Here is a 20,026-nt window from a genome sequence, read left to right on the forward strand (position 1 = left end):
TCTAGTTCATTGGTGACATGGTCGGTGGTGCCAGAATCAACGTACCAGACGCCGTCTTCTCCCTGTTCGCGCATGGCAGCAGCAACATGGAGAGCATCAGGCACATAGTTCTCGTCGTAGCGATGCCAGCAGTCCATGACCTCATGGCCAGATTTCTTGCAGAGCTGGCAACGTGGGCGAGGATGAGAGGAAGAGGGACGGCGGCTATTGTTGGAGTTGAAGCCACCGCCGTTGTTGTTGGAGCTGTAGCCGCCCCCGTTGTTGTAGCTGTAGCTCCCACCAGAGCGAGCGCCATCGCCCTGAGGGACGCCGCGTCCGCGGCCACCGCCACGGTTCTGCCCCTGGTGACCGTGCCCACGGCCGCGGCCACGAGAAGCGGAGTTGGCAGATGACTGCCGTAGGTCGCCGCCATGGAGGAGGGTGAGGCGGGCATCGAAGCTCAGCAGCTGATTGTACAACTCCTGGACGGTGATGGGTTCCACCCGAGCAACAAGCGCAGAGACCACCGGATTGTACTCCATGTCCAGGCCAGCGAGGATCTTGGAGACGGTTTCCAGATTCAAGAGGGCCGCGGTAGTGCACGCGACTTCATCAGTAAGACTCTTGATCCTGCTAAGATAGTCAGCCATGGTCATGTTACCTTTTTTTAGGTTGGTGAGCTCGATGCGGGTGTTGATGGCTTGGGCTTGACTCTGGGCAGCGAACATGGCATGGATGGTACTCCAAACTTCGGCCGGCGTCTGTAGCGTCGCGGCCTGAGCGAGGATATCGCGGGAAAGAGATCCCATCAAATACCCTTGAAGCTCTTGCTGTTGTCCGTACCAGAGGGATCAGGCGTAGTTGAAGATCTATTCTTCCTTGCTGTCCTTGGTGACAGTGAGGGTGGCCGGCGGTGCCGGGCTCTTCCCGTCGAGGTGGTGTTCCATCTGAGCGCCTTTGATCTGAAGAAGCACAATGGCCTTCCATAAGAGGAAGTTTCCCCTCGTGAGCTTCTCCTGTGGTGGCGATCCGAGAGACCCCGCGGTGGTGCTGGAGGAGGAGGATGCGAAGGCGGAAGATGAGGTGGTGGTGAGCGCGCCTGTGGTGCTGGACAGCGATGCGGCGGCAGTGGTGGACATGATCTCGGTCGAAGGCGGAAGCTTGATACAATTTTGGGAGGTAGCTAGATGCGATCTTTGATCTATGAGGAAGAGGCTCTGACTACCATGTAAAATAGGTTGGAAGCGTTGAACCCTTTGTCTCGGGCCGCATTGATATATATTGGGCAAAAGCCTTGGCGTACAAGTTGTAGGAGAGATCGATCAGGCGAGATCATTACAGGAGATACGAGAGAAGTTGTTACAGAGAGAGATACGGGAGAGAAGAAAAGATAGAGCAGGATTACAAGTTTAAACGAGTCCTATCTCTATACAGTTTATTCTAACAGTGGGGACTCTCTCCCCCCGTTGATTTCTCAAAAAAAAAACTTGGATCCACCACGAATGTTGTTCAATGCTAGTCGGTTTTAAATTTTCAGAGTGTCGGCTTATTCTTTGTTATTACCTGTATATGATATTTCTAGTCAGGACTTAGCCTTTGCCAAAGAAAAAATGCCACAAAAGTCAAGGCTTAGCTAATCAGCTTATCTGAAGACTGAAAATTTCAGCTGCTCCAAGTGTTTGCATGACGCAGACTTAAGAGTTAGGAGCACTGAAGTTTGAAGACTTGGGAATACTACACTTGAAGTTGGACTTCATTTGTACAGACTTCAGACTTGGAGTACTACTACTTTTTTGCCAACTGCTGTTGGGTTCCAGACAGATTTTGAAAAGTTGCTGCCATTTAACTTGAAAAGTTACGGTTCCAGACAGAACTAGTTACTTCAGCAATAGTTCTGCTTGAGCCGCAACTCGCTTTCTGATCATTGAACTTGGAACATAGGAGAACTGAACATAGGAGAACTGTAGTTCTAAGTTTTCCTATTCTTTTTCTTCAGCCACATGCGGCAATATGAACCCTTAGTCATAGAAACTGACTTCCCGCAAAAAAAAAGTCACAAAAACTCACAACCGCTACAGCTAAAATTGGCTGTCTTGATTTCGTTTCTCATGGGATCCGGCATGTTAACCAATAACTTATGCATAATATAACGCTGCAAAACAAACTGACAAAGTGGCATGTGCTAGATATATACTGGAGTATTATTTGTTAGGAAGATTGTTCGTGTTCGTGCTGCAATAGTGACTGATATTAAGGATGAGGAATTGTGGATGTCGGGTGCCACACCCGCCTATATGAAAATAGCATCAAAAACATATTAGAAAAAAAAATTCTGAAATTTTGAGATGTGAAACTTGGGTGCCCGTTGTACACAAGTGTTCAGTTTCGTGGGGAATGGGTGCCCGTTCCCCACGAAAATGAACACAGATGTACAACGGGCACTCGGGTTTCATATCCCAAAATTGCATAATTTTTCAAAATTTTCTGATATTTGTTTAATGCTATTTTCATATAGGGGTGTGTGGCACCCAAGAGCTGCAATGCATTTTCCCCGATATTAACAACATCAGTATTTTTCCAACACTATCCATGCTCGACACAATTCCTAATAGGTGAGTCCCGCTTGTACGTGCAAGACATCAAAAAAGTAAGACACACTAATCGGCCAACTGAAGCTACCAATATCCCCCAAACCAGTGGTAAAAAAGAGCCAAAAATAATTTTGAATCGGTACTAGGAACATCTATGATTTATAGATTTTTTTTGGCATTTCTTTAAAACCTTGAATTTTAAACAACTGTTTTAGTGAGCCAACTCAATGTCAATATCTCCAAAATCTGTGATCCTAATAAAAATTTGAATATCATACCAGTAATGGGTGAATTCTGAACCAAAAAGTTGAACGAGCAACTAAAACCGCCGGTGTTATTGATTCTACCTCCCGAGCTGATGTGTTTTGCACGTGTGCACTTACAAGCGGGACTCACTCATTAGAATCATCTCAACCGAATCAGATGATGGATTAAAGCTAGTTGCAACGGCTTACACAAATATACGATATGTATGAGCATCTGGATTGTACTGTGCTTAAAAGAATTTTTTTTGTGCAAAGTCATCTTTAGTGACTAGTGGTTGGTGCAATTCCCTCTTCAAGTCCTCGGATGTGCCGTACCCAGGACAGCTTGAAAATCAATGATCGCTACTTGGACAGCAAGCCGTTTCCTTGCCTGAGTTTGACCTACTTCGCACATGTAGCTGAAAACTTTGACCGGCCTGTGACGTGCGACCTTCTGGAAAACACTCGCAGCACTTCCGAAGGTAGTATGGTGGTCAGAACACAGAACATTCTTGTCACCTCCAGCTGCTGCTTGCCCTGCCAATCTTTGCGCTGGTGTGGAATTCGGTCATTCCGTCAGTGGAAGCAAAGCTTTGAAGGAAAATTGCCGATCACCGACCGAGTTGAGTGAGCGACCTCCTTTGGACAAGTTGATGCCCCCGACCCTTTTCCGGCTTTCCTCTCCGTCCACGGTCCTTTTCCACCCTTGTGCGTCAAGCCTGTTCCCGTCCAATTTATTCCCCGGCTCCTCTGCGTCCACCCATGACCCATTTCCAGGGCAAACCATTTCAAGCCACGGGCCGACATGATCGAGATTCTCCGGATACGCAGTTCACGGGGCAGGAAAACTGTCCAGGAAAGGAATACCGGAATGTTATTCGAGGCGCACGATCGCATGGCTTTCCGGCCTCAGAATGGATTTCGTCCCTCGGTTTTATTTCCGCATCTCTGCAGCGTCTCTGAGCAAGTTTTTTCTAGTATCGTACAGTACACTGACTCTACTTGTTTTGAAGCTGACCTACGTGTGGACAAAATTTTGAAGGTGACCTACGTGTGCACAAAACTCGGATGACCTTGGTAACGTCCCACACGAGTTTGTCATTGGAGTATTTGGTTGCGATTGCGCGTGGACCAACTGTACACCAAGATATGATCATTTATTTGCTTGTATCTATTCCATGATAGCACACCTCGAGGAGTCGAGGAGTCGAGGTGTCCGTGTGCGTGTGCTGGAAATTGGCACGTGGTGGGTGGTCAGGGTGCCCAGCACTAAGTTCTACAGTAGAAATTTAACTGAAAACAAATCTCATGCACGGTCCATATATGATCGGGACAGATCGCAATCAGTCGCTCAATCAAGAGCCACCTGTCCGTCCCACATCGGTCAGCATTGATAACATGAGTAGGCCAACGAAAAAATAAAACACGAGTAGGATCTTTAGCTAGCACTAGCACCGTCCAGTCCAGCTCACACGGACTTGGGTGGACCGCTCAACAAGCACATGCCATTGTTTTTCGTTAATTGACTGGATAACACTTTTTTTATTAATATTTTTTAAATCAATTAGAATATTCTTTAGTCTTCATTTCGGAAAACAAAATTTAGAGCTTCCACGTCCATGCCGCACTATGAGAGCAACTCCAACGCAGTGACCCAAACGGACGCGGATTTTGTCTGTTTGGATAAGCCGAACATCCGCTTTTTTATTTGGATCAGCCGGTGTGCCCAACGCGAGACATATGCATTTTGGACACGTCCATCCCGGCATTTTCCTCAAACACCTGATGGGTCGCTTCCCTGAGTTGCTCGTCGACACTAGCCCCGAGCTCCTGCCGCGCCCGCCCGCGTCCCGCCACGCCCCGCGTGTTGTCGCGCCCGCGTCCCGCCGCCCGCCTGTGCGCACCGTGCTCGCGTCCTGCTGCGCCTGCCAGCGAGCTCACCTCATGGTCACGCTCGGGCCGCCAGCCTGCGCGCATCGTGCTCGCGTCCTGCTGCGCCCGCCGGCAAGCTCAACTCATGGTCACGCTCGGGCCTCCAGCCTGCGCGCATCGTGCTCGCGTCCTGCTGCGCCCGCCGGCAAGCTCAATTCCTGGTCACGCTCGCGCGGCCGCACCGTGCTTGCGTCGCCGCACCTCCTGGTCGTGGCAATGCGTCGGCGGCGAGCGAGGACTCGAGGAAGACGAGCAGCTTGTCGCCATTGGTGACCTTGCAGCCCACAACGTCGACGACCTTGCAGCACACCGTGCTTCCGCGCGTTGTGCACCTGCACTAGCGTCGCCGTCTTGCGAGTGACGGAGCCCGTCTCGTGAGCGCCGAGTCCGCGGCGGCCTTGGGCGCCAGGAGCTGCTCGTCGTTGTTGTACACCTTGGGCACGCCGCCAGCGGCGTCTTGCCGGAGCCGTCGGAGGCAGGTGCCCGGTGGCGGCTCAGTGGCGTCTTGCAGGAGTCATCGGAGCCTTGGCCGGCGTCGGCTCGTTGGCAGGAGGAGGAGAGAAGTGGGGGTGGGAGGTTGTGGGCCAGCGAATAAAATAAGAGGGGGAGAAGTGCGTGGCTGACAGATGGGCCAGGCTTGGACACAGCCGGACGAGGCTGCCACAGAAAACATCCACTTTGTGTCCGCCTCCAACCCAAATGTATCCCAAATTTGAGATGAAAATGGGTTCGAATAGACACAAAGCAGACACAAAATGAAAATAGGTACCTACGTTAGGCCCACGTTTTTGTCCGCAAAAATCCAAACGGACATGCCCGAACAAAATGAGTCACCGCGTTGGAATTGATCTAAATATAGTTAGCACACAGTCTTCACCAGCAACAACTGCCACGTAATGATGTCTACAACACAACCTTCTTCTTGTAGATGTTGTTCGGCCTCCAAGTGCAGAGGTTTGTAGGATAGTAGCAAATTTCCCTCAAGTGGATGACCTAAGGTTTATCAATCCGTGGGAGGCGTAGGATGAAGATGGTCTCTCTCAAACAACCCTGCAACCAAATAGCAAAGAGTCTCTTGTGTCCCCAACACACCCAATACAATGGTAAATTGTATAGGTGCACTAGTTCGAAGAAGAGATGGTGATACAAGTGCAATATGGATGATAGATATGAGTATTTGTAATCTGAAAATATAAAAACAGCAAGGTAGCAAGCGAGAAAAGTGAGCGTAAACGGTATTGCAATGCTTCGAAACAAGGCCTAGGGTTCATATTTTCACTAGTGCAAGTTCTCTCAACAATAATAACATAATTGGATCATATAAATATCCCTCAACATGCAACAAAGAGTCACTCCAAAGTCACTAATAGCGGAGAAGAAACGAAGAGATTATTATAGGGTACGAAACCACCTCAAAGTTATTCTTTTGGATCGATCTATTCAAGAGTTCGTACTAGAATAACACCTTAAGACACATATCAACCAAAACCCTAATGTCACCTAGATACTCCAATGTCACCTCAAGTATCTGTGGGTATGATTATACGATATGCATCACACAATCTAAGATTCATCTATTCAAACCAAGACAAGTACTTCAAAAAGTGCCCCAAAGTTTCTACCGGAGAGTCAAGACGAAAACATGTGCCAACCCCTATGCATAAGTTCACAATGTTACGGAACCCGCAAGTTGATCACTAAAACATACATCAAGTAGATCACGTGAATATCCCATTGTCACCACAGATAAGCACATGCAAGACATACATCAAGTGTTCTCAAATCCTTAAAGACTCAATCCGATAAGATAACTTCAAAGGGAAAACTCAATCCATTACAAGAGAGTAGAGGGGGAGAAACATCATAAGATCCAACTATAATAGCAAAGCTCGCAATACATCAAGATCGTACCACCTCAAGAACACGAGAGAGAGAGAGAGAGAGAGAGAGAGATCAAGCACATAGCTACTGGTACATACCCTCAGCCCCAAGGGTGAACTACTCCCTCCTCGCCATGGAGAGCGCCGGGATGATGAAGATGACCACCGGTGAGGGTTCCCCCCTCCGGCAGGGTGCCGGAATAGGTCTAGATTGGTTTTCGATGGCTACAGAGGCTTGCGGCGGCGGAACTCCCGATCTAGGTTATGTTCTGGGGGGTTCTGTATATATAAGAGGTTTTGGCGTCGAGAACAAGTCAGGGGGTCTCCGGGCTGTCCACGAGGTAAGGGGGCGTGCCCAGGGGGTGGGCGCGCCTCCCACCCTCGTGGGCAGCCCGGGACTCTTCTGGCTCAACTCTTTTACTCCATGGCCTTCTTCTGGTCCAAAAATAAGCTCCGTAAAGTTTCAGGTCAATTGGACTCTGTTTGGTTTCCTTTTCTGCGATAGTCAAAAACAAGGAAAAAACAGAAACTGGCACTGGGCTCTAGGTTAATAGGTTAGTCCCAAAAATCATATAAAATAGCATATAAATGCATATAAAACATCGTAGAAGGATAATATAATAGCATGAATACTTCATAAATTATAGATACGTTGGAGACGTATCAGCATCCCCAAGCTTAATTCCTGCTCGTCCTCGAGTAGGTAAATGATAAAAGAAATAATTTATGAAGTGTGAATGCTAGCAGGTGCACAAGGTTGATCAATGATAATTTCAATCACCTTTTCTAGCATCATTATATGTTGTAACAGTAGCTCATATCATAAAGCTTCTCATGATCAAGTAACGAGCTATTCACATGTTAAAGTATAGATCATAAACTTTCTTGAAAACTAACAAACAGTTCTCAGTCATCAAACAATTGCAATTCATCTTATTTTCATGAAGGGTTTATGTAAGATCTTTGATTTAGCAAATCCCACGTACTCAACTATTATATAGTCTTCCATGATTGCTACCACTCAAAGCATATTTTTAGAACAAATAGCATCCATCAAACACAGAGAAAGATAGGGGCTTAATGTTTCGCCTCCCAACTTATTTATCATATAGATAATTGTCAACAATAATAATTCATGATCAAATATTTGAATGGCCATATATGCTTAGATCTTTCTCCACCACATGATGCTTGCCAACTAAAAAGTAGGTTGGAATGAGAAGGAATACTACTGACTCTTGCATAAAAGTAAAAGATAGGCCCTTCGCAGAGGGAAGCAAGGATTTGCAGAGGTGCCAGAGCTCGAAGCTAAAACAGAGATGAAAATAATTTTGAGAGGTATGCTTTCATTGTCAACATAACGACCCAGAGTTCCCAATATCTTCCATACTAGATACATTATAGGCAGTTCCCAAACAGAAAGGTAAAGATTTTACCCCCCTCCCCTCCACCAACAATCACACTCCACGGCTTGTCCAAAACAACGGGTGTCGTCCAACTATCAACAATCCTGAGGGAGTTTGTTTAAATTATTTGCGAATTTGTCTTTGATCTTTTGATCATAGGACTGGGCATCCCAGTTACCAGCCATTTTCTCGTGAATGATGAGCGGAGTCCACTCATCGTGAGAATAACCCACCTAGCATGGAAGATACTGAAAGCCCCTAATCTCTACATGAGCGATTCGGGCATACAGAACAGATTATTATTTGAAGGTTTAGAGTTTGGTGATGTCTACTACACAACCTTCTTCTTGTAGACGTTGTTAGGCCTCCAAGTGCAGAGGTTTGTAGGACAGTAGCAAATTTCCCTCAAGTGGATGACCTAAAGTTTATCAATCTGTGGGAGGCGTAGGATCAAGATGGTCTCTCTCAAACAACCCTGCAACCAAATAGCAAAGAGTCTTTTGTGTCCCCAACGCACCCAATACAATGGTAAATTGTATAGGTGCACTAGTTCGGCGAAGAGATGGTGATACAAGTGCAATATGGATGGTAGATATAGGTTTTTGTAATCTGAAAATATAAAAATAGCAAGGTAACTAATGATAAAAGTGAGCACAAACGGTATTGTAATGCTAGGAAACAAGGCCTAGGGTTCATACTTTCACTAGTGCAAGTTCTCTCAACAATAATAACATAATTGGATCATATAAATATCCCTCAACATGCAACAAAGAGTCACTCCAAAGTCACTAATAGCGGAGAACAAACGAAGAGATTATGGTACGGTACGAAACCACCTCAAAGTTATTCTTTCTGATCGATCTATTCAAGAGTTCGTACTAGAATAACACCTTAAGACACAAATCAACCAAAACCCTAATGTCACCTAGATACTCCAATGTCACCTCAAGTATCCGTGGGTATGATTATACGATATGTATCACACAATCTCAGATTCATCTATTCAAACCAACAAAAATAACTTCAAATAGTGCCCCAAAGTTTCTACCGGAGAGTCAAGACGAAAACTTGTGCCAACCCCTATGCGTAAGTTCACAATGTTATGGAACCCGCAAGTTGATCACCAAAACATACATCAAGTAGATCACGTGATATCCCATTGTCACCACAGATAAGCACATGCAAGACATACATCAAGTGTTCTCAAATCCTTAAAGACTCAATCCGATAAGATAACTTCAAAGGGAAAACTCAATCCATTACAAGAGAGTAGATGGGGAGAAACATCATAAGATCCAACTATAATAGCAAAGCTCGCGATACATCAAGATCGTGCCAACTCAAGAACATGAGAGGGAGAGAGAGAGATCAAACACATAGCTACTGGTACATACCCTCAGCCCCGAGGGTGAACTACTCCCTCTTTGTCATGGAGAGCGCCGGGATGATGAAGATGGCCACCGGTGAGGGATCCCCCCTCCGGCAGAGTGCCGGAACGGGTCTAGATTGCTTTTTGATGGCTACAGAGGCTTGCGGCGGTGGAACTCCCGATCTAGGTTATGTTCTGGGGGTTTCTATTTATATAAGAGGTTTTGGCGTCGGGAACAAGTCAGGGGGGTATCCGGGCTGTCCACGAGGTAGGGGGGCGCGCCTCCCACCCTCGTGGGCATCCCGGGACTCTTCTGGCCCAACTCTTTTACTCCATGGCCTTCTTCTGGTCCAAAAATAAGCTCCGTCAAGTTTCAGGTCAATTGGACTCCGGTTGTTTTTCCTTTGCTGCGATACTCAAAAACAAGGAAAAAACAGAAACTGGCACTGGGCTCTAGGTTAATAGGTTAGTCCCAAAAATCATATAAAATAGCATATAAATGCATATAAAACATCCTAGAAGGATAATATAATAGCATGAATACTTCATAAATTATAGATACATTGGAGACGTATCAGCATCCCCAAGCTTAATTCATGCTCGTCTTCGAGTAGGTAAATGATAAAAGAAATAATTTATGAAGTGTGAATGCTAGCAGGTGCACAAGCTTGATCAATGATAATTTCAATCACCTTTTCTAGCATCATTATATGTCATAACAGTAGCTCAACTCATAAAACTTTTCATGATCAAGTAACAAGGTATTCACATGTTAAAGCATAGATCATAAACTTTCTTGAAAACTAACAAACTATGTTCTCAATCATCAAACAATTGCAATTCATCTTATTTTCAGGAAGGGTCTATGTAAGAGCTTTGATTTAGCAAATTCCACATACTCAACTATCATATAGTCTTCCATGATTGCTACCACTCAAAGCATATTTTTAGAACAAATAGCATCCATCGAACACAGAGAAAGATAGGGGCTTAATGTTTCGCCTCCCAACTTATTTATCATATAGATAATTGTCAACAATAATAATTCATGATCAAATATATTTGAATGGCCATATATGCTTAGAGAGTAGGTTGGAATCAGAAGGAATACTACTGACTCTTGCATAAAAGTAAAAGGTAGGCCCCTCGCAGAGGGAAGCAGGGATTTGCAGAGGTGCCAGAGCTCGAAGCAAAAACAAAGATGAAAATAATTTTGAGAGGTATGCTTTCATTGTCAACATAGCGACCGCGAGTTCCCAATATCTTCCATACTAGATACATTATAGGCGGTTCCCAAACAGAAAGGTAAAGATTTTACTCCCCCTCCACCAACAATCACACTCCACGGCTTGTCCGAAACAACGGGTGCCGTCCAACTATCAACAATCCTGGGGGAGTTTCTTTTAAATTATTTGCGAATTTGTTTTTGTTCTTTTGATCATAGGACTGGGCATCCCAGTTACCAGCCATTTTCTTGTGAATGATGAGCGGAGTCCACTCATCGTGAGAATAACCCACCTAGCATGGAAGACACTGACAAACCCTAGTCGCTACATGAGCGATTCGGGCATACAAAACAGATTATTATTTGAAGGTTTAGAGTTTGGCACATGCAAATTTACTTGGAACGGCAGGTAAATACCGCATATAGGTAGATATGGTGGATACTCATGGAATAAACTTGGTTCAAGGAATTTGGATGCACAAGCAGTATTCCCGCTTAGTACAGATATTTTGGCTACCAAAGGATTCTAAATAGCAAGCACCACATGTTAGAGGATCCATAACAATATAACTTATATACAAATATACCCAAGCATAACTCATTATGTTGTCTTCCTTGTCCAATTTCAACTAATTTGCTCAAGTTTGAAAATAATTAATGGGGCTCGCAATCATAGAAGATGTCCAAGATAGTATATTTATATGTGAAATCTCTCTTCCATCAACATTCTTTCATGAATTGTTCAAGTGACCTGCTACCTCTTGAGCACTGCGTTGGTTTTCCCTTGAAGAGGAAAGGGTGATGCAGTAAAGTAGCATAAGCATTTCCCTCAGTTTTTGAGAACCAAGGTATCAATCCAGTAGGAGACCACGCGCGAGTCCCACGCACCTACATAAACAAACAAGAACCTCGCAACCAACGCGATAAAGGGGTTGTCAATCCCTTCACGGTCACTTACGAGAGTGAGATCTGATAGATATGATAAGATAATATTTTTGGTATTTTTATGATAAAGACTAAAAGTAAAGAAAGCAAAATAAACGGCGCCAGAAATAGCTTGTTGTCGGGAGATTAATATGATAAAAGATAGACCCGGGGGCCATAGGTTTCACTAGTGGCTTCTCTCAAGATAGCATAAGTATTACGATGGGTAAACGACTTACTGTCGAGCAATTGATAGAATTGAGCATAGTTATGAGAATATCTAGGTACGATCATGTATATAAGCATCACGTCCGCGACAAGTAGACCGAAACGATTCCGCATCTACTACTATTACTCCACACATCGACCGCTATCAAGCATGCATCTAGAGTATTAAGTTCATAAGAACAGAGTAATGCTTTAAGTAAGATGACATGATGTAGAGGGATAAACTCATGCAATATGATATAAACCCCATCTTTTTATCCTCGATGGCAACAATACAATACGTGTCGTTTCCCTTTCTGTCACTGGGTCGAGCACTGCAAGATTGAACCCAAAGCTAAGCACTTCTCCCATTGCAAGAAAGATCAATCTAGTAGGCCAAACCAAACTGATAATTCGAAAAGACTTGCAAAGATAACCAATCATACATAAAAGAATTCAGAGGAAATTCAAATATTGTTCATAGATAATCTTGATCATAAACCCACAATTCATCGGATCTCGACAAACACACCGCAAAAGAAGATTACATCGAATAGATCTCCAAGAAGATCGAGGAGAACTTTGTATTGAGATCCAAAGAGAGAGAAGAAGCCATCTAGCTAATAACTATGGACCCTAAGGTCTGAGGTAAACTACTCACACATCATCGGAGAGGCTATGGTGTTGATGTAGAAGCCCTCCGTGATCAATGCCCCCTCCGGCGGAGCGCCGGAAAAGGCCCCAAGATGGGATCTCACGGGTACAGAAGGTTGCGGCGGTGGAAATAGAGTTTTGGCTCCGTATATGATAGTTTGGGGGTGCGTAGGTATATATAGGAGGAAGAAGTACGTCGGTGGAGCAACATGGGCCCCACGAGGGTGGAGGGCGCGCCCAGGGGGTAGGTGTGCCCCTGCCTTGTGCTCTCCTGGTTGATTTCTTGACGTATACTGCAAGTCCTCTGGATCACGTTTGTTCCGAAAATCACATTCCCGAAGGTTTCATTCCGTTTGGACTCCGTTTGATATTCTTTTTCTGCGAAACACTGAAATAGGCAAAAAACAGCAATTTGGGCTGGGCCTCCAGTTAATAGGTTAGTCCCAAAAATAATATAAAAGTGTATAATAAAGCCCATTAAACACTACTGGAATCAGCTAATTTGCCATCTGCCAGCTCTTTGCCGTCTGCTAGCTGACGGCAAAGAAGCTCTTTGCCATCAACTACCCAAAAGCAGACGGCAAAGAAAGGGCAGACGGCAAAGAAGCTCTTTGCCGTCTGCCAGCTCTTTGCCGTCGGCCAGCGGACGGCAAAGAGTGAGGTGGCCCCCACCCCCCGCCCGTTTTTGAAAAACTTAACGGGCCACCTCTTTGCCGTCCGCTAGCAGACGGCAAAGAGGCAAAAAAGCGGACGGCAAAGGGGGGCGGACGGCAAAGAGCCTACTACCTAACGGCCCGAACCCCCCGCCCGTTACTCACTTCTTCCCTCTCCCTCGCCGTTTCTCTCCTCCCACGCCGCCGCCCGCCGCGCGCCGCCGCCGCCCCGTCGCCCCCGCCCCCCGGCTCGCCACCGCCCCGGGGCCCCGTCGCCCTCACCGCCCCGGCCCCCCGCCGCCCCGCGCCCCACCGCCCGGGCCCGGCCCCCCGCCGCCCCAGGCCCGCCCCTTCCCGCCCCAGGCCCGCCCCCCCGCCGCCCCAGGCCGCCTCCTCCACCGCCCCGCCCCCTCCTCCACCGGCCTCCTCCACCCCCCAGGTGAGCCCCCCATTTTTCAGTTTTTTTTCAGTTTTTTTCTTTTTTTTCCTTTTTAGTTTTAGTTTTAGTTATAGTTTTAGGTTTAGTTTTAGGTTTAGGTTTAGTTGTAGGCTTAGTTTAGTTTGAGGAAAGAAGAAGAAGAAGAAGAGAAAAAGAGGAGAGGAGGAGAAGAAGAAGAGGAAAAAGGAAAGGAAGAAGAAGAAGAGGAGGAGGAGAAGAAAAAAGAAGAAGAGGAAGAAGAAGAAGAGAAAAAGAGGAGAGGAGGAGAAGAAGAAGAGGAAAAAGGAAAGGAAGAAGAAGAAGAGGAGGAGGAGGAGAAGAAAAAAGAAGAAGAGGAAGAAGAAGAAGAAGAAAGAGGAGAGGAGGAGAAGAAGAAGAGGAAAAAGGAAAGGAAGAAGAAGAAGAGGAGGAGGAGGAGAAAAAAGAAGAAGAGGAAGAAGAAGAAGAAAAAAGAGGAGAGGAGGAGAAGAAGAAGAGGAAAAAGGAAAGGAAGAAGAAGAAGAGGAGGAGGAGGAGGAGAAGAAAAAAGAAGAAGAGGAAGAAAAGGAAGAATAGGAAGAAGAAGAAGAAAAGGAAAAAAGAGGAAAAAAACCCGACCCGACACGGCACCCCGACCCCGACCCGGCACCCCGACACGACACCCCGACCCCTAGACCCCGACCCCGACATCCCGACCCCGACACCCCGACCCCGAGCCTGACCCGACACCCCGACCCTGACACCGACACGGCACCCCGACCCCGACCCGACACCCCGACCCCGAGACGGCACCCCGACCCGACACCCCGACCCGACACCCCGACCCGGCACCCCGACCCGACACCCCGACCCGGCACCCCGACCCGACACCCCGACCCCGAGACCCCGACCCCGAGCCTGACCCGACACCCCGACCCCGACACCGACACGGCACCCCGACCCCGACCGGCACCCCGACAAGACACCCCGACCCCGAGCCTGACCCGACACCCCGACCCCGACACCGACACGGCACCCCGACCCCGACCCGGCACCCCGACCCCGAGACCCCGACCACGATACCCCGACCCGGACCCCGACCCCGACACCCCGACCCCGAGCCTGACCCGACACCCCGACCCCGACACCGACACGGCACACCGACCCCGACCCGGCACCCCGACCCGACACCCCGACCCCGACACCCCGACCCCGACCCCGACACGGCACCCCGAGACCGACACGACACCCCGACCCCCGACACCTCCCGAAAAGGTGTTCTTTGGCCTTCCAGAAGCCGACGGGGTCATATATTTGTGAATTATTAGTTAGGTCATATATCTTTCGATTTTGTTATGAAAAACATCATATATAATTGTGTTGATCGGGTAGTTTTAAATGTGCAGTTGTTTCATCGCTGCGAGGTTTGGTGTTCGACGACCTCGCCGTGCGTTTGACGAGCTCTGCCCCTTCGTTCGTGGGTGAGCACAAATGACATGTCCTCCTCCCCCATTAATTATTTGATCTATTCCGATGAAACTTGATAGCTAGATATATATGTGTCTTGAATCATCAGTATGCGTAACCAATATGTGTCTCCCGTTCGAAAGCGTCATAGTTATAAATATGCATGCATTTGCATATTTATAACCTTGATTCTTTCGAATTGTCCAACGCTATCCATGGACAGCCCGAGTATGTTTAGATTGGGTTCGTTTTCCCATATGCTTTGCTCCGGATCCGACGCATAAATTTCGTCAGTGCCTCCCCTGTTGTTCTCCGGGTACACATCCTCCCTGTTTATTGCAGAGACGTGTATCAGGAGAACAGCGGGGAGGTGCTGCCGAAATTTTGCGTAGGATCCGGGGCATAGCATGGGAAAATGAACCCAATCTAAACATACTCGGGTGGGATTAGGACCTATCATTACCTATTAGAGTGTAGGTTGCATGGACGTAATAAAATTGACAAAGTAGATCAACTGATGAATACATACATGCTGAATTATATATATATATATTTGTTGTGTGTCTAGTAGCTCTGAAAGTCAAGATGAGTGATCGTGCGTGGATGTACACCGGTCACACTGGTCAGAACAAATGGAGCACTGAATGGTTCACAAAAACCAAGGGGTTTGTGCGAGCCGCATTTGCAAATGGCCAGAGGAAAACCTGGTGCCCCTGTTTACGGTGCGGCAATTGGGAAAAGAGGACAGAGGCTGAAATGGGCAAACACCTGCAGAAGAGTGGTTTTACGCCCGATTATACGGTGTGGACATTTCATGGTGAGTCTGCCCAACGTGACCGAGCTGAGGTGGATCGTCGTCGCACCGACGAGCATGGTACCGGGATGGAAAACATGGTGCAAGACTTTGATGATGCTCGGGATTCGGACGAGGAGATGGAGGAATCTGCAAAGGCCTTCAATGAAATGTTGGAGTCTTCAAAACGTCCGCTCCATGAGCACACTGAGCTTTGTCAGTTGGATGCCATCTCACAAGTAATGGCTCTGAAGGCTCAGTTCAACTTGGGCAGAGAATGCTACGATGCAATGATGACAGTATTTGGACGCTTTCTACCCAAAGGCCATGTAATGCCTGCAAACCTATACCAGTCGGACAAAATCCTCCGTGCACTGAAGATGCCCTATGATAAGATACATGCCTGTGAGAAAGGATGTGTCTTGTTTAGGCTTGACTATGCGGACTTGAACTATTGTCCCATTTGCAAGTCTTCCAGGTATGTTGTGGTAGACAACGGTATGGGTGAGAAGACACAGACCAAAATCCCCGTTAGTGTTCTTCGGTATATGCCAATCGTACCAAGACTTCAACGTCTTTTCATGGTCGAAGAGACGGCCAGACAGATGACATGGCACAAAACGGGCAAAAGAACCGAACTAGATGCAGATGGGAATCTGATGATTGTACACACATCGGATGGTGTTGCGTGGAAAAAGTTTGATGAATTACATGGTGACAAAGCGGCAGATCCGAGGCATCCTCGAGTCGGCATCAGCACGGATGGGTTCAGTGTGTTTGGTATGACGGCAGCCCAATACAGTTGTTGGCCCGTATTTGTCTTTCCACTCAATCTCCCCCCCGGACAGATTATGCAAAGAAAGAACATTTTCCTGACGTTGATAATTCCAGGGCCCAACTATCCGGGGAAAAATATGAATGTGTACATGCAACCGCTTAAGGACGAATTGCAAGAAGCCTGGGATAATGGGTTCAAGACATACGATGCCTATAGCAAACGGAACTTCATAATGCGTGTCTGGTACATGTACTCGACGCATGACTTGCCGGCGTATGCGCTATTCGTTGGCTGGTGTGTGCATGGAAGGTTCCCGTGCCCCACATGCAAGGGAGCTCTTGAGTTTCGTTGGCTTCAGGCCGGTCGCAAGTTTTCTTGCTTCGACATGCATAGAGAGTTCCTGAATCCTCGCCATAAGTTCAGGAAAGACAAGAAGAACTTCATCAGAGGTAGAGTTGTCAAAAACTCTGCACCACATGCATTGACAGGCCAACAGACCCTGGATCAGTTAAACGCTCTCGAGCCAGATCCCGAGCGTCCAGGGTACTTCAAGGGGTATAATTCTAAGCACGCCTGGACTCACAAAACATGCTTATGGGATCTGCCTTACTTCAAAGACCTCCTTTGCCCACACAACATCGACGTGATGCACACTGAGAAGAATATCGCCGAGGCACTTTTTGGTACATTGTTCGGCATAGATGGGAAGTCAAAGGATAATACTAAGGCTAGAGTCGATCTGGAGGCGCTATGTGATAGGCCGTTACAAAACATGAAAGAACCGAAAGGAAAGCAGAACTGGACGAAGCCAAAGGCATGGTTCAATCTTGGAAGGCCGGCTATGAGGGAAATTATCTTGTGGGTGAAAATGCAGTTGATGTTCCCCGATGGGTATGCAGCGAATCTACAGAGGGGAGCCAGTCTTGATAAATTGAAGATATTTGGTCTCAAGAGTCATGATTGGCACATATGGATTGAGCGGGTAATGCCGGTGATGTTGCGTGGCTTCATCCCTGAGGATGAATGGCTAGTACTGGCAGAACTCAGCTATTTCTTCCGTGTTCTTTGTGCGAAAGAACTATCGCCTGGCGTGCTAGAAGAAATGGAAGAGTTGGCGCCGGAGTTGATCTGCAAGTTAGAGAAGATCTTTCCACCGGGCTTCTTTAATCCAATGCAACATTTGATTTTGCATCTCCCGACCGAGGCAAGATTGGGGGGGCCCGTGCAAAATCGTTGGTGCTACCCAACTGAGAGGATGCAGAAGACGCTTCGACAAAAATGTAAAAATAAACGTAGAATTGAAGCATCGATGGCTGAGGCATTCATCACTGAGGAGGCGGCAAACTTCGTGACAGCACACTACGAAGCCAAAAATCGTCATTTGCATAATCCGAAGCCTCGGTACAATGCTGACGACCCTAAAAAGGGTGGATCCAACCTCAGCCTATTCAAAGGGAATCTCGCACCAGCCAGTGTTTCAAATCCAGTATCTTTGGATAACGAACAATGGCGGACCATTTCGTTGTATATCTTCAACAACCTGATAGAAGTGCGGCCGTACATCGAGTAAGTTCTCGGTACATAGTTTCGCAACTTCTATTTCCTTTGAACTGCTCTTATTCCTGGATATTTCATACAGTCGATACGTCGCCTTATTCTCGTATGGAGCGGTGATCCAAAAGGATTCTGTCGAAGAGTATGAGCTTCTCGCAAAGCAAGGAGGCGGCTATCCCGGTTTCATCTCTTGGTTCAAACAAACGGTAATTTCTATTAGACTTGTAGGCTAATTTGTAGGCGGCTATCCCGGTTTCATTCGCTAATTTGTGCGTAATGCAACAATCCTTTCATATTAAACTTGTAGGCTAATTCAGAGTCTATGGACGCCGAATTGAGACAAGTCGCTAATGGTTTTGACTATAAGGTCCGTTCATTTGACAAATACGACATCAACGGGTATCGCTTTCGTACCTATGGCAAAGAGCTATCTATGGCCGACCGAAAGTCTACAAATTGTTGTGTATCTGCTATCGGCGAAGGAGGTACCGAGTATTATGGGAGAGTTGAAGCAATTTATGAACTTCTATTCTATGGTGAAAACCCACCGAATGTCGTAGTCTTCAAATGTTATTGGTTTCAGCCGAAGGAGACTAGAAGGACTCATGAACATATAGGGCTAGTTGAAATCAACCAAAGCACCCATTTAGATGTTCCTGATGTCTATATTACGGCTCAACAGGCGACCCAAGTATTCTATCTACCGTGGGCCTGCCAAACTAATCCAAATCTGAAAGGTTGGGATGTCGTTTATGAAGTGCCGCCACGTGCTAGACTATCTCCCCCAAAGGAAGAGGATTATGAACCTCACATTAACCCAGACACATATGAAGGAGAATTCTTCCAAGAGACACGTCTTTCCAAAAAGCGTTTCAAGAACCGCTATACTTCACCCCAAAACATTGAAGTAGACAGCGACAGTGAATCCGACATCACCCCAGAGGAGGAACAAGAAGAGCCGGAACAAGAAGAGGTTACTGCTGCGGATGACCTGTCATTGCTTCACCGATTACGTCAAGGTGGCCTTGCACATGTTGATGCCACTGAACCCTATGAGCCCGTCATTGATTATAGTGATGATGATGATTATGCATTTATTGATGATACTGATCGAGATTATTAGTAGTGTCAGGTATTAAAATTTTTAATGTTGTACTTGATGATGATACACTTAAGTGATACACATATTATTATTCATGTCGGTCTTTTTTTTATGTTGTACTAATTTCGTTTACTGTTTGTCATGGCAGGTGTTGAAAGATGGTGGGCGCTGGTCGGGAGCGCGCCAAGGCCCCTTCTTCGTCGGCGCGTGGTCTGAGGTCTTCGATTCCAGACGTACCTCTCCGCCGAGCGTTGCTGGACAGTATGTCCACACCGCCGGGCCCTTCTTCGTCGACCGCGGTGCCCAGCAGGGGACGAGGTAGGAAGAGAGGAGGTGGGGCACGTGGTCGCGGGAGAGGAGGTAGGGTGACTGCTAGGGCACCTTCCTCGCCGCCACCCCCAGCTGTTTCACCCGAGCACGTGACTGCTAGGGTGGACTCGTCCGAGGAGGAGGCTACACGGACTCCGGTCCACGAGCCTCCGGTCCACGGGTCTTGGGCCCACGAGCCTCGGGTCGACTGGCCTTCGGCCCACGAGAGTTCGGCCCACGAGACCCCGGAGGAGCACACGTCCGGATGGGGTACCTGGCCGGATCAGCCCGAGGAGCCGAGTGGCCATGCTGGTGATGGCGGGGAGCCGACTGATCTTGAGGAGGAGGGTGGCACCGTGTACCAGCGTGGTGCTACACGGCTCCCGTCCGTGCCGGCGACCCGCGAGCAGAGGTGGTTGATCTTCCCTGATGGGGAGAGGTACGTAAGTGCATTTAATATTTTTGTACCTTCTGCATTCACGTTTCTTCAAATAACTAATGCGTTGGCCTTGTCATGCTGCAGGGGTTGGGACCACCATCATAGTGTCCGCCGGCCCAACT

The 20,026-nt window shown here is 47.3% G+C and overlaps 1 pseudogene; it reads right to left on the reverse strand.

Annotated features, from left to right (window-relative positions):
- Positions 1-430: 430 nt before the first annotated feature.
- Positions 431-567, reverse strand: LOC123171724 (uncharacterized; annotated as a pseudogene).
- Between the last annotated feature and the right edge of the window lie 19,459 nt (positions 568-20,026).

This window comes from Triticum aestivum, chromosome 7D (genome assembly GCF_018294505.1).
Source record: "Triticum aestivum cultivar Chinese Spring chromosome 7D, IWGSC CS RefSeq v2.1, whole genome shotgun sequence".
NCBI classification, from domain to species: domain Eukaryota; kingdom Viridiplantae; phylum Streptophyta; class Magnoliopsida; order Poales; family Poaceae; genus Triticum; species Triticum aestivum.